Source organism: Styela clava, chromosome 11, assembly GCF_964204865.1.
Source record: "Styela clava chromosome 11, kaStyClav1.hap1.2, whole genome shotgun sequence".
Taxonomy (NCBI): Eukaryota; Metazoa; Chordata; class Ascidiacea; order Stolidobranchia; family Styelidae; genus Styela; species Styela clava.
In genome coordinates, this window is record NC_135260.1 from 1,016,784 (window position 1) to 1,031,544 (window position 14,761).

The window sequence follows — 14,761 nt, forward strand, 5'->3', positions numbered from 1 at the left end:
TTGCAAGGTTTACGGTTTATCACGTGATTTGTAATTTCAAGAGCCCTAAAATGCAGACTTCCAATGGAGCTAAAAATAATCAAAACTTCCAACTAAATCTCAAAAAACTCGACGCGAATGTAGCGTACCGTCTGTCTATATTCCAAGTCCAAAATATCTTCTTATATTATGATCTGATCCATTTCTAAATATTCTCAACAAATATGGCTATTTTAATTTAATTATTAGATGCCAATCTAAAAACCTAATACAAACAAATACTCCAATAAAATCAACAGAACAGAAAAGACACAATGAAAATACCAAACATCGAGCATCACAAAACAAGAAAAATAATATATACAATAGAAAATCCTGAAATATTAAACAAACCCTAGAATCAAGAACAACTTTAAAAATAAATTTAGAACTCCTAAAATCCGGTACATGACAAACTAACTAACCAATAACCATCTGTAATGAAAACAACTGTAATTACACCATCAACCATAAAATCAAAAATAATCACCTTTGGTATCATACTTAAGAACTAGCAGCAAATAAACAGACATAAAAAGACCCTAAAACACTGGAAATCTAACTGAAGCAAACGCAGATGCATTTTTATAACTGGATACTGGATAGCAAAGGACAGTGTTACAGCGCCATCAGTGTTCCGAACAATAAAATACGAAATATAGCAGTAATATCAAATAACAGCAACCAAAAGTCAAAAATAAGGGTCGTCACACAACTTTCCATGCCTCTTCACAATCTAAAAATATTCACGTATTGCAGGTGAAAAATGCAAAGTACCGCTGTGGCCTACCCTTTCATAATACAAATCAATGATTTGTTCAGAATTTTTTTTATTATTTCATTGTAGTTCATCGGCTCTATCTTAGGCCAGACAAAACTTTCTGTGAACGTCTGCGTCGTGTTGTAAATATATTACATTTTTGCGAATTAGGTGCGTTCCGGTTGTTACGATTTTTCCAGCTCATCACTGAGAGCAGATGCCAATAAATTAGTAAGAACGGGCAATTGAAGGTTAAGCAATTAAAAAGTAGTTTGAAGAATTTTACCATTGAGAGATACAAAAGCCAAAAGAGTTTTGGTTTCAGCATATCTGTCAATTTTGTCGAGTATATTCCAGATTAAGTGAGTTTCGACAGCAAAATATTTAAAAATGAATGTTGGCGATTTTTACTGAAGATATCTCAACCAAGATTACTTTGCACATTTAAGAAAATTTTAAAATTGCACTCTTTGGCTCAATATATTTGTGCGAATATTTGTCTAAAATAGGGGTCCCAACGACCCCCCATCTATCGGTTCTGACAGACTTGGCAAAAGGAATTTGAATTGCTAGTATTTACAATAAAGCAAATTTCAAAAAAGTAGTCCGAAAAAAGAAGCCAGCTGTAAATTTCTCACTCTCAATTTCTTTAAAGTTGGTGTGGCAATAAATTTGAATAGCAGTTTTCTTTGGAAATTTATGCTTCTTAACTCATCATTTATGCAAGGCCTTCTAATAATGCCATAAGACGAATAACATAACTAGTTTTCGTGTATGTAACTACTCAAAAGCCTATGTTGAATAAAGGTGCGGCCCGCGCGTTCATCGAGTTATTTGTATCTGACCCTCCTCTATAAAAGGTTGCACGTCCCTGGTCACACGAAGCGCCATTACCATATTTTTGTGACCTCAAAGCGGGACGCCTCCAAAGACCATAGTCTAATTTACCGATTTTACATTAGGTTCCTACATTTAACCACCCCGGCTGTCTTTATTGACCATATTGTCATCGAGAGTTTATGTGCTGTCTGTCTAAATATCGCTTTCAGTCCGAATAATAGAAATAAATTGACGTTAACGTTAAGCACCCTTTTGGCGGACCGGGCTCACACATAACAAATTGTAAAAACTACCGACGAAAAATGTTAGCGGAAAACAACGAAACAAAACAAGAGAGCTACGCCCAAATATATGGACACGTCTGTTCGCAGTACAGTACGGTGTACCGTACCGTCAGATCACAGTCTACAAATATATTCACACCAAGCGAAGCAGTACAGTCGGACACAAAATGGCGTCCAATGACCGCAGAACGTTCAGTGACGTCATAGCAAACAAAAACAAATCTTACAGTGCTAACAGAAGTATTTGAAGTAAATAAAAGTAATAGTAAATTTCATCTTTCACCACTAAAAATTTCAAGGCAATTGGTCCAGTGATCAAAGAGAAAAGCGTTTTTTGAATATTTCAACTAGGTTTCTGAAAATTGTCAAAGAACAACATAACAACAAAACGATCGTTATGTCCACTAAACGTGTCCAATAAAAACACGCATTCACGGTTCACCATCACTAAGTAGGCTATCGGTGCGACACACGGCAACAACAGTATCGAGAACATGTTAATTGGTTATGTTCATGTACCATGTTGATTGGCTGAACGCTAAAGCGGGACTTTTGGCTGACCGTGCGGGACAAGCCGTTGAAAACCGGGACTGTCTCGCCTAAAGGATTGAAAATTAAAATGAAGGGATTTTTCTTCGATAAGATAGACGTTGGATATGACAGACGGCAGCAACAACGATTAACCATAACGATTTGTGTGTGAAACCGAGAACAAAAAGACAACATGATTTTTTTTTATTATTAATATCCACACGATAACACATAAACACAAATGCACAGTTTATGATAACTTTCCACTTCTTAACGTGTTTTAACAGTTTACATTTTCTAGTTGCAATAATTTTTTCACAGTTTAATATACTTTTTATCATATATAAAAATTGATCAAATTGAGGCCTTTCATAACGTAGTGTACATTTATAGATATAATATCTTGCACTCCATAAAACACAGTTTAAACCTTGGTTTTGCTCTACCCCCATTAAGATTTCTCTATATGTCAGATTAAGATTTAGACCATATTCAACAGTTAGCCATGCATTAACTATTTCCCAAACTTGTTGCACAAATTCACAGAAATAAAATAAATGTAACACGGTTTCAACATTCCTTTCACAAAATGTACATTTCGGACTTGATGTCTTATTTATCCTAAATAATAGGTAATTTGTAGGTACTGCTCGCAAAGCAAATTTAACATGGAAAGATCGAAGTCTCGATTCGATAGTGCAATAAAAAACTTTTTCATACTGCGTCAACCAATTATCCAAGTTCTTGCACAGTTCATTTGACCATTTTTCTATTTTCTCCTTAGGCATCAAGATTTTTACATTACGAAGCTTATCATATATGTATCTGGAAGTTTTATCGATGCGTTAATATCTTCCAATAGACTAAGATGTGGATTGGCTTGAGGGGTTTTTACTAAATTGTTTTTCCATGCTTGGGGTATACATGATAAAATTTTTAAATATGATTGCATGTCATTATAAAAATCAGAAAAGCAATAATGATGAAAATGATTGGAAACGTTACAATTTGGTGTTTAGAATCACAGATATCTTCAATAAAGCAAAGATTTTTTCTATTCCGATCTTCAGTATATAACATTTTCCCTTTAATTGATATCTTTTTATTAAACCACAGTGGTTCATGCAAGTGACGTACATCAGTAACAACTTTAGATTTAAAAATATGCCAATAGTATAGAGTATCTCTTAAACATCTCGACTTAATGTTTTTAATAAATATTCCAAATGGATATACATTTCCATAGAACAAATTCATTCCTACATATAAATTTAGAAAAAATAATTCTATTCATTTTCGTATATAAAAATACCCAACAATTTAAAATCTGTTGGGTTCCACTCAAGTCCTCGATCTTTCACAGGACAATTTTGGCAATGATTGTTTCCCCCCGGGTACAAAGGTTAGCATTTGCTCATTTTAATTTTGCATCTAGACATGGAATAGAAAATATCGGTTTCATAAAATATCGTTTTGATGCTTTTTTCCGAGCCATCAGAATACACTGTTGCATCATCTGCAAGCAAGGAAATTTTAATTACTGTGTTTTCAAGACAAATTCCTTTTATGTCATGATTTTGTCGAATTTTACATGCTAATATCTCCATTATTAGTAAAAAAAATATATGGTGAGAGACTACAACCTTCCTTGCCTCAAACCTATTGATAACAGTACTTTGACTTTGGTAATACAATGTTTTGACCCACTTAATAAACATATCATCAAAATTTAAAAATTTCAACACTTCAAAAAGATAATCCCATGAAACAGAATCATAAGCTTTTCTATATCTAAGTTTAGTGCAGTTCCAGAAAGACCCCTATATTTCAATTCATCTCTGATATTAAAAAATAGTCTCACATTTTAACCAATATACATACCTTCCTTTGATAAAACCTTTTTGATCATGGTGAATCAATTTTTGTATTCCATTTTTCAGTCTATTAGCTATGCTTTTGGATGCAATTTTATAGTCCACATTCAATAATGTAATAGGTCTGTAGTTTTCAATATATTTAAGATTTTTTCCTTGTTTCGGAAGAAGCTTTATAACTCCTCTCGATTGTGATTTGCTCATTTTCCCGGTTTCTACAGAATAATTGTATGAATTGAGTAGCACTTCTTTAAGATGTTCCCAGAATTCTTTGTAAAATTCCACTGTATAATTATCCATCTTTTGAATATATCTGAATATTCCTCATCCCGATTTCTTTTACTTGAAAGAATGTCTATTTGCATATCGCTTGAATCTTGAATCTTCTTGAAGTTCCCTAAATTCCTTTGCTTCGTTTTCTGTTTGTATTTCTACTTGTATATTTTCTTTTGGTGTTGGTGTTTGTATGTTCTCAGTACCGGTACCGGTATTACTTTTTGTGTGTTTTGTCTTCTGTTACTTCAATGTTTTGTAACTGAACATTCCTTTCGTGTGTATGCATTTCCTCAGCAACTGCTGTTTGTGGTAAGCTCTTTCTTTTTAGACAATTTGTAACGAAGTGTTCGGTGCTATCACATGCACGGCAAGTTTGCTTTTCTCCATCATATTTGACAAAAATTTGCCTGCCATTGATTTCTACATAACTTGGTAGATCAAACATATTCGTATACTTGGTTGTTTCTACCATAATATTCCAGTTCCCTGCACGAAGAGAAGGAGTTTCCTGATCTTTTACCTCCCAGATTTTCAGAATACCCTCTGGATTGATGTTGGTAAGTGCTATAATAATATTGTTTATATCTGGTTCTCTGTATATGCCGGGTACCCCACGTAGAATAACTTTTGAAGAATTTGACAAAAGAAGTCTTCCTTGAACGTTTTTCATTCCTCCTGGCATAATGTACGAATCTAATTTCAAAATATCTCCTCTACACTTTGCAGTTACTTAAAATACATTCGACCTTCTTTCCACAAGTGCCTCCAATTCTTCCAATTTCAAGCATTGTAAAATTGCATGCTTCACTACTTTTCGATTATCAATATCATATGGTTTACCAAATCCCGCAACATACTTTATTTCCATGCAACATGGTCTTTCTTTTTTATTTAATGTTGTTGAGAATATTCTCTTTCTTGATTTCGCAAAATTCAATCCTATAGGCGTTACTGCAGCGTAATTCCCAGCCGGGAACTTGTTCGCACCTCCGCTCGCCATCGTCATCAATAGATTCTCGTATCTGCGCCCGGGACTTCAGTCAAAGTCAGAACCCTCATCAGGTTTGGTAGACCTCGCGCGCACTTAACAGTTTAACTTAACACTTAGCGGTTTTTGTGAAATCGCTATTTCAAATACGATAATTTTTTGAAATTTTGAAGATAATCCACGAGAGGACGTAACTTGGTTTTTGGTATTTTATACTTTCCGCAACTTATTCCAAGTTTAATGATCGTACAGTATATATGTATGTCCAAGAGAAAAAAATGTTTGATAAATAATCTAGTAAATTTAGTTGAAATATCAAACGGTTTTTAAATATGTTACGTCTGCATTGTTTATAAAATTTTGAATACACGCTATGTTTGGTATTATATATGGCCAAGTCAAAACGTGCTGCTACTGTTCTGACATAATGAAATTAAATCTATAAGGTACCTGCTTTTCTTCGAATGTGTCGTAGTGCTGCCTTTATTGGCCATTTTTGAGAAATCGCCCTTTCCAACACGATATTTTTTCAAAAATTCCGGAAAAAATCCACAAGAGGGCGTAAAATCTTTTTTTTGTTATTTTGAGATTTGCCCACTTCTTCCAAGTTTAATGAACGTACGGTTTTGATGTATGACCAAGAAAAAAAAAGGTATTTGATGAATTATCCAGTAAATTCAGTTGAAATACCAAACCGTTTTTAAATATGTTTATATCTACATAGTTAATAAAATTGAAAATTATACGCTATGTTTGGTATTATATATGGCCAACTCAATACGTGCTGCTACTGTTCTGACATAAAATAAATCGTATCTATAAGGTATGTGCTTTTCTCCAAATATGTCGTAGTGCTGCCTTCATTGGCGGTTTTTGAGAAATCGCTATTTCGAAAACGATAATTTTTCGAAAATTTGAAAATAACCAACGAGAGGGCTTAAAATGATTTTTTTGTTATTTCATACTTTTCGCAACTCATTCCAAGTTTAATGGACGTACAGTATATATGTATGTCCGAGAGAAAAATTTGTTTGATAAATTATCTGGTAAATTTAGTTGGAATACCAAACCGTTTTTAAATATGTTACATCTACAATGGTAATAAAATTGAAAATTATACGCTATGTTTGGTCAAAACGTGCTGCTACTGTTCTGACATATTGAAATCGAATTTATAAGGTATGTGCTTTTCTCCGAATGTGTCGTAGTGCTGCCTTTATTGGCGATTTTTGTGAAATCGCTATTTCAAATACGATAATTTTTTGAAATTTTGAAGATAATCCACAAGAGGACGTAACTTGGTTTTTGGTATTTCATACTTTCGCAACTTATTCCAAGTTTAATGATCGTACATTATACATGTATGTCCAAGAGAAAAAAATGTTCGATAAATCATCTAGTAAATTTAGTTTAAATATCAAACGGTTTTCAAATATGTTACGTCTGCATTGTTTATAAAATTTTGAATACACGCTATGTTTGGTTATTATATATGGCCAAGTCAAAACGTGCTGCTACTGTTCTGACATAATGAAATTAAATCTATAGGGATCTGCTTTTCTCCGAATGTGTCGTAGTACTGCCTTTATTGGCGGTTTTTGAGATATCGTCCTTTCAAACACGATATTTTTTTGAAAATTCCGGGAAAAATCCAAAAGAGGGCGTAAAATCATTTTTTGGTATTTTAAGATTTGCCCACTTATTCCAAGTTTAATGAACGTACGGTTTTGATGTATGACCAAAGGAAAAATGTATTTGATGAATTATCCAGTAAATTCAGTTGAAATACCAAACCGTTTTTAAATATGTTATATCTACATAGTTAATAGAATTGAAAATTATACGCTATTTTTGGTATTTTATATGGCCATTCACGGTTCACCATCAGTAAGTAGGCTATCGGTGCGACACACGGCAACAGCAGTATCGAGAACATGTTAAATTGGTTATGTTCGTGTACCATGTTGATTGGCTGAACGCTAAATCGGGACTTTTGGCTGACCGTGCGGGACGCCGGGACAAGCCGTTGAAAACCGGGACTGTCTCGCCTAAAGCCGGATGGGAAAGCCTAGCCATACCTCTTCCATCTTTCAGGATTGAAAATTAAAATGAAGGGATTTTTCTTCGATAAGATAGACGTTGGATATGACAGACGGCAACAACAACGATTAACCATAACGATTTGTGTGTGAAACCGACAACATGATTTTTTGATTTCCTATATATAAATATAGGAAAAATAATTCTATAGATTTCCACGAAGCATCAAATTCATCATTTACTAAAAATTTAACACATCTCAATTTAAGATCAATGAAAAATGATTCAATATCTATCATATTAACCCATATTAATCATATTATTAATTTTAATTTTGCATCCAGACATGGAATAGAGAATATCGGTTTCATAAAATATCGTTTTGATGCTTTTTTCTGAGCCATCAGAATACACTGTTGCATCATCTGCAAGCAAGGAAATTTTAATTACTGTGTTTCCAAGACAAATTCCTTTTATGTCATGGTTTTGTCGAATTTTACATGCTAATATCTCTATTATTAATAAAAAATATATGGTGAGAGACTACAACCTTCCTTGCCTCAAACCTATTGATAACAGTACTTTGACTTTGGTAATACAATGTTTTGACCCACTTGATAAAGATATGATCAAAATTAATAAATTTCAATACTTCAAAAAGATAATCCCATGAAACAGAATCATAAGCTTTTCTATATCTAAGTTTAGTGCAGTTCCAGAGAGGCCCCTATATTTCAATTCATCTCTGATATTAAAAAATAGTCTCACATTTTAACCAATATACATACCTTCTTTTGATAAAACCTTTTTGATCATGGTGAATCAATTTTTGTATTACATTTTTCAGTCTATTAACTATGCTTTTGGATGCAATTTTATAGTCCACATTCAATAATGTAATTAGTCAGTAGTTTTCAATGTAATTCAGATTTTTTCCTTGTTTCGGAAGAAGCTTTATAACTCCTCTCGAGTGTGATTTGCTCATTTTCCCGGTTTCTACAGAATAATTGTATGAATTGAGTAGCACTTCTTTAAGATGTTCCCAGAATTCTTTGTAAAATTCCACTGTATAACCATCTTCCCTCGGGACTGGTATTTGTCTCATTTCTTTCAGGGCGTTTTCGCATTCCCTCAAAGTTAATAAGCCTTCACTTTGTTGTTTTTCTTCCTCTGTAAGTTTTGTTGTCTGCACAGTACATAAGTATGCTCTTATATCTTCTGTTTTTGAAATAGTTTTTGGAGTTGATAAATCTTTATAATACTCAGAGGCCATATTTGCTATCTTTTGTGGATCTTTGATTTGCTCTCCATTGTAATGTAATAAATTGATACCATTTTCGTTCACATTGTACTTTTCTTTTTTCAAAAAATATTCATTACATTTGCCTCCATATTTGGCTTGCTTGATTCTGCTTCGAACCATAGCTCCCTGGGCATCTTGAACAACAAGGCTTTCAAATTTCTCTTTATTTATGTTCAATCTGCTTATTTCTTCACTAGTTTTTGTTGGCATATCCTCCAGCTTTTTAATGTCGATTTCAAGATTTTCTCGCTTTTCCTGGTTTTCTCCTTTCTTTCATGAAGCATATTGAATCGTGTACCCTCTGATAATACATTTCATTGTATCCCACATTGTTGTTGGTTCAACATATGTATGAGCATGATGTTTCATAGTTTGTTCTATTATCTGGTGTATCAATTCTTTATGATTTTAATCCATTAATAAACAGTTGTTAAATTTCCAGTATCCTGGACCACGATTATCTGTTTTCCAATCTATTGAAAAACTAGCCATCTGATGATCCGATTGAATACTTGCTTCATGCTTACTATCTATTGTATATGTAAGAAGTGAAGCATATATAAGAAAAAAATCTAATCTGGAAGCAACTATTGGAATATATTGTTCTCTGGTATATTCTTTCAATCCAGGGTTCAGCTCTCTAAATATATCAATTATTCCAATTTCTTCAGCAATACAGTTAATCAGGTTTTTACCATTTTTGTTTTATGTACTGCTTGTCCACCTCTTTTATCTAGTTTATTATTCATCACTGTGTTAAAATCTCCCTCAAGTATTAATTCAGAAATATCTCTCTCTTCTATTTTTTGCAATAATTCGAGAAAAACCTCTGTATCATCTTTGCTTGGACCATACAAGTTAACAAGCATTATGTTTTTTTCTTCAATTTCCATTTGAAGAAAAATATACCGGCCTTTTGGATCACAGTATAGATACACTTTCTTGTATGATAGTCTTGTTGATATTAATATTGCAACCCCCGCACTTTGTGATGTATAATTAGCTGCAATTATTTCATACCCTTTGAATGTGTTTATTTCTCTCTTCATATCATTTGTCCAGTGTGTTTCTTGCAGAAAAATGATTCCGAGCTTTCGCAAATTGAATAATCGAGAGGCGTTTCTTCTTTTCATACTATCTCGTAAACCCCTACAGTTGAATGTGGTAATTTTCAATGCCATTTAGTTTATTTATTTTATGTTACTTCAGTACATCTGTATATTGTAGCACGATTTGTACATGCATGATTTTCCACATCTAAGATATTTTGCTTGAATCCGCACATACATTGCAGGTTAAAATACTCACAATTCACATTTAAACATTTGGAGATCTGTCTCATGCCTGGTGAGTCATTTATCATTTGGCACACTCTTAACAGAAAAAGAGGATATTTGCCATTTCCACTCCCTCCATTGGGGTGTAGTGATAAATTTTCCGCCTTATTTCGTTGCATAATTTTATATACACGGTGTTAATGCACTCACAGGGCGTGTTACCAAACATTTTCTCCACTAAACTTGGTGGAAATGCATGAACGCGTCATGCCACGTGATGTCGAGGTGACTGTGACGGTGTGAGAAGGCTTGACGCTATTGGCTGAAATCGTTTCGAATATTTTTATGCGCGCTGACTTGACTTATCACTCTGCCGAGGCTTTGATGAAACTCTGTGCATAACAGACTGTGTGGGGTATTCAACTCCAATTTTCAATAGATAGAATAAGTGGGTGGGCACAATTTGTGCTGAACTTGCCTCAAGCTACAATATGTGGAAAACTTACATTGTGTGGAGAGGTCTGGAGGTTTAAGCTTGCTGGTACAGGTAAGATTTCGAATTATTAAGTTGATGCTGATAAACAAACGCGAAATTATAGTACCGGTACGGTACCTTGATCTAGCCATAAATAAAAAATCGATCAGTCAATCCACTTCTACTATTACAGTGTTCATGTGGATTCAGATTGCATTTGGGAAATTTTCGGTCAGCTAACGTTGCCAGTCAAGCAAACCAAAGCTTGTGTTTGCTAACGTTAAGTGACCAGTAGGTACTAGATAAGACTAGACTATACCGGTAAAATTTAACGTTATCAGTAACTTATATCGCGAGTCGTAACTTCTGAACTTCGTACCAGTAACGTGAGCTACGGTATTCTATCTCAACTAGTCTACTTTTGATTTGCCAAACTCCAGATCTTGTCAAGCTTTGTTTGCTAACGTAAAGTGAGTAGTGACCACTGACCCACAACCCCCACATGACTACGTCATCTGAAAATTACATCACTGCATCACTATCGCGTCATAGAGCTTGCTAAAGCTGTAAAGTATAGTTACGATCGTCCGAAATGGCATCTGTGCAGCTATCTATCTCTTATCGCTGTATCGGTATTGTTTCCACGACGAAAAAATAGCTTGCTCGACTTCGGATGATTGTCTGTGCACCCATCCGTATACTTTGGAGTGCCCTATTGCGTTGTTGCGACTTCGCAGTGATGTAATTTTTAGATGACGTAGTCATGTGGGGGTTAGAAATTACATATGCAAATATTGTTGAGCCAGGCCAACTACTGAACTAGAAGTACTTCGGGCGCATACTTCAGGAGATCCGATAAGACTATATAAATACAGAAATATAACGGTATCAGTAACTTATATTGCGAGTCTAACTTCTGAACTTCGTACCAGTAACGGGAGCTATCAACCAATTTTGATTTGCCAAACTTGCCAAAAGGATTCTGGCATATCTGTGTACAGGCTATTGGGCTTATTTATCTGTTTACAACATGTTTGGTGGGTCGAGCGGGAACAATTTATTTTCTTTTGTGCTTAACTTGGAATTACACAATTTTAACAGCTATCATACATTTTGTTAGTAGCCTACTGAGCACATAACTTTCTATTCAGAATGTTGATATTCTTGAAAATGAAGATGATCACAGTATTGGGTCTTACAAGTAGATGATAACAGAGAAACTAAATGTGAGAAATATAGCAGATGAGCAGTGCTGCAGTGAACAACTCATAGGTGAGTCTTGTTATTTTGTGCAATAAATATAATATGCAAGTCTGATATTGGTACATGTTTTTAAATCTAGTGTGTTGTATATGGGTGTAAAATACAGTGCGAAAATGAATAAAATAATTTCACCATTACAAACATTTTGTTGAAAATAACTTTCTATTCAGGATGTTGATTTTCTTGAAAATGAAGATGATCACAGTATTGGAACTCACAAGTAGCTAATAGCAGAGGAACTAAATGGGAGAAATATAGCAGATGAGCAGTGAACAACTGATAGGTAGGTCTTGTTATTTTGTACAATTGATATATGCAAGTCTAATAATGGTACATGTTTTTAAATCTAGTGCGTTGTATTTGGGTGTAAAATACAGTGTTGAGAATGAATGAAATAATGTCACCATTACAAACATATTGTTGAATTTTTGACGCTATATAGCCTATATGTAGATGTATGATGATATCACTCTATAGTCTATGTCAGGGGTGGGCACAATTTTTCAGTATAAAGCCGCATGCTGTAAGTCAGAACTTTGAAAGAGCCGCAGAATTTGTGAATTTAATAATATTATCAAAATACTATGAACAGAAAATAAATTCACACAAGAGTCTAATAACAATAAATCGATAAACAAAGCAGCTATACTCAAATATATGCACAATTTAAGTTCATTTAATTTGTGTTTCCTTATAGCTGATTTAGGAGGGTAGTCTCGTAAGAAGTTTTCATGATTCGTTTCATGGTGCCGTTTAACATTGCTGACTTTATTCTGACTTAGTAGCTTATGACAGATTAAGCACAAAAGTTTATTCTGGAGTTTATTTACTGACTGGAAATTCGTACGTTCTTCCCATTCTGACTTGACAACTCTGTTTTCATCTTCGTACTTCCGTTTTTAATTGAGTACATATCGCACAGTAACTTAGTTAGACTAACTAACCGCAATCAAGCTGCAATACCGCCGACGCATCAATAAACATTGACCATTGTGACTAAAGATTTGCTGACTTGACTGACTTAAATTCAAAATTCAACGCTACAGCAATTTTCATACTAAAACATCATTTGTCCTAATCATTGACGAAAACTTCTTTACGACTTTTAATAAATTAAAAGAGTTTACATTGAAGTTTTTCTCTTAGTTGAAATTTGGATATTAATTTATGTTAGCGAGAAGAGCCGCACAAAAAGTCTGGCGAGCAGCATGTGGCTCGCGAGCCGCGGTTTGCTCACCCCTGGTCTATGCTTTAAAATCATGAAAAGTTAGAACCAATACTTATGTCTAGCCCTAGTGGATTGGGATATAACTTAGTTTAGTAAAATTCGTCTATTTCAATATGACCTTGGTAAGAAGACAAACTGACAAAATAGCTAGTCTGTGTTGTTCACCACTTTTATAAATTACTATCATAAATTACTTGTCCAGTACAAGGACTCCAATTCAGTTGGAAACATTTTCATTGAATATGTTCGAACATGCGACCCTTTTCTACTGCAAAAGACATACTCATCTTATCTTTTTTTTTTGTATTTTTAGATTGTAAGTCTATTTCAATGATGAACTCTGGATTATTACCACTAGATCACAGTTCGAATGGAAACTTTAATTACACAAAAGCAATGGCAGTGATGGACTCTTGTTACAGGATTTTCAATCTACAAATACCACAAATGCCATTCATCACAGCATACCTACTGCTTCTGCGAAATGGAGAATTCCCATTCAAAAAACAAAAAGGCGTAACTTGACTTTCTCATTACGATTCCCTCTTTTTTCATTTAGAGTGCATGCACATTTCGAGTGACTTTTCCCACATCTGCCGCATTCAACATATTCTTCTACCAACTTCATACTTTCCAAGTAATTGTAACAGGACAGATGGACTATACTCTGTTCACAATCACCACATACCATGTTGTTTCCATTTTCTATGATTACTATTTTCTTATAAGTGACGTATTTATTGCTGCAGCACTTTTTCGTTACAAAATATGCTGTGTTACAGTTGGGACAAGATAATTCTTTTCTATTCTTGGGTATTTTATTAACAAATTTACAATCTCCACACTCTTCTGAAAAACTTGAGTTCGTTGATACTTTGATTGTTGATTCTATTTTATCTGAATATTCCTCATCCCAATTTCTTTTACTTGAAAGAATGTCTATTTGCATATCGCTTGAATCTTCTATATCATTTTTTTCTGTGAATGCAACATCTTCCCATCTGAACAAATTTTCTGTATCCATGTATTCTTCACAAAGTTCCCTAAAGAAAAAAAGACAACATAATTCCCTGAAAAAGACAACATAATGACACCGAATTGAAATTCTATGTATAATGTAATTTTACCAGAGGTAAAGAGGTAAGGGTGATAAGCAGTGGTGGGATTCAAATTTTTTGTCGCCGGTTTCTTCACAAAAGTCATATTTTTCAGCCGGTTCTATTACAAACAGAACACTGACAGTAACCAGTAATGTTAACCGGTTCGCTGATCTCATAAATTTCCGTGAGACGGTTCGATCGAACCGGCTGAATAAGGCCCACCACTGGTAATAAGGCGCATTCTAAATCGATCGTGCGCCGTGTAAGTCGGTGTGCATTGTGTATGAAAGAGGTAGTGCTTTGTTGTCTACATTCAAAACTAGCACAGGTACTATTGTTTTAACATAGCCATTATATAACTAGTCTGGAAGGCCGTATACTGACCTGTTGTTCACAGCGTCATCTAGTGTTGGCGTGGGTAATCCAAAACCACGGCGTCGTCTGCTGTATATTTTTAGGCCGCTCGCTGCTAACGTTATTCAAATTTCGAATGAAAATGGATTT

The 14,761-nt window shown here is 34.3% G+C and overlaps 1 long non-coding RNA gene across 1 annotated transcript; it reads left to right on the forward strand.

Annotated features, from left to right (window-relative positions):
- The first annotated feature begins 10,323 nt into the window (after positions 1-10,323).
- On the forward strand, positions 10,324-13,816 carry LOC120342622 (uncharacterized). Its single transcript, XR_013479091.1, has 4 exons — positions 10,324-10,738; positions 11,818-11,938; positions 12,100-12,212; positions 13,471-13,816. It is a non-coding gene; the product is annotated as an uncharacterized LOC120342622 (long non-coding RNA).
- Positions 13,817-14,761: the final 945 nt, after the last annotated feature.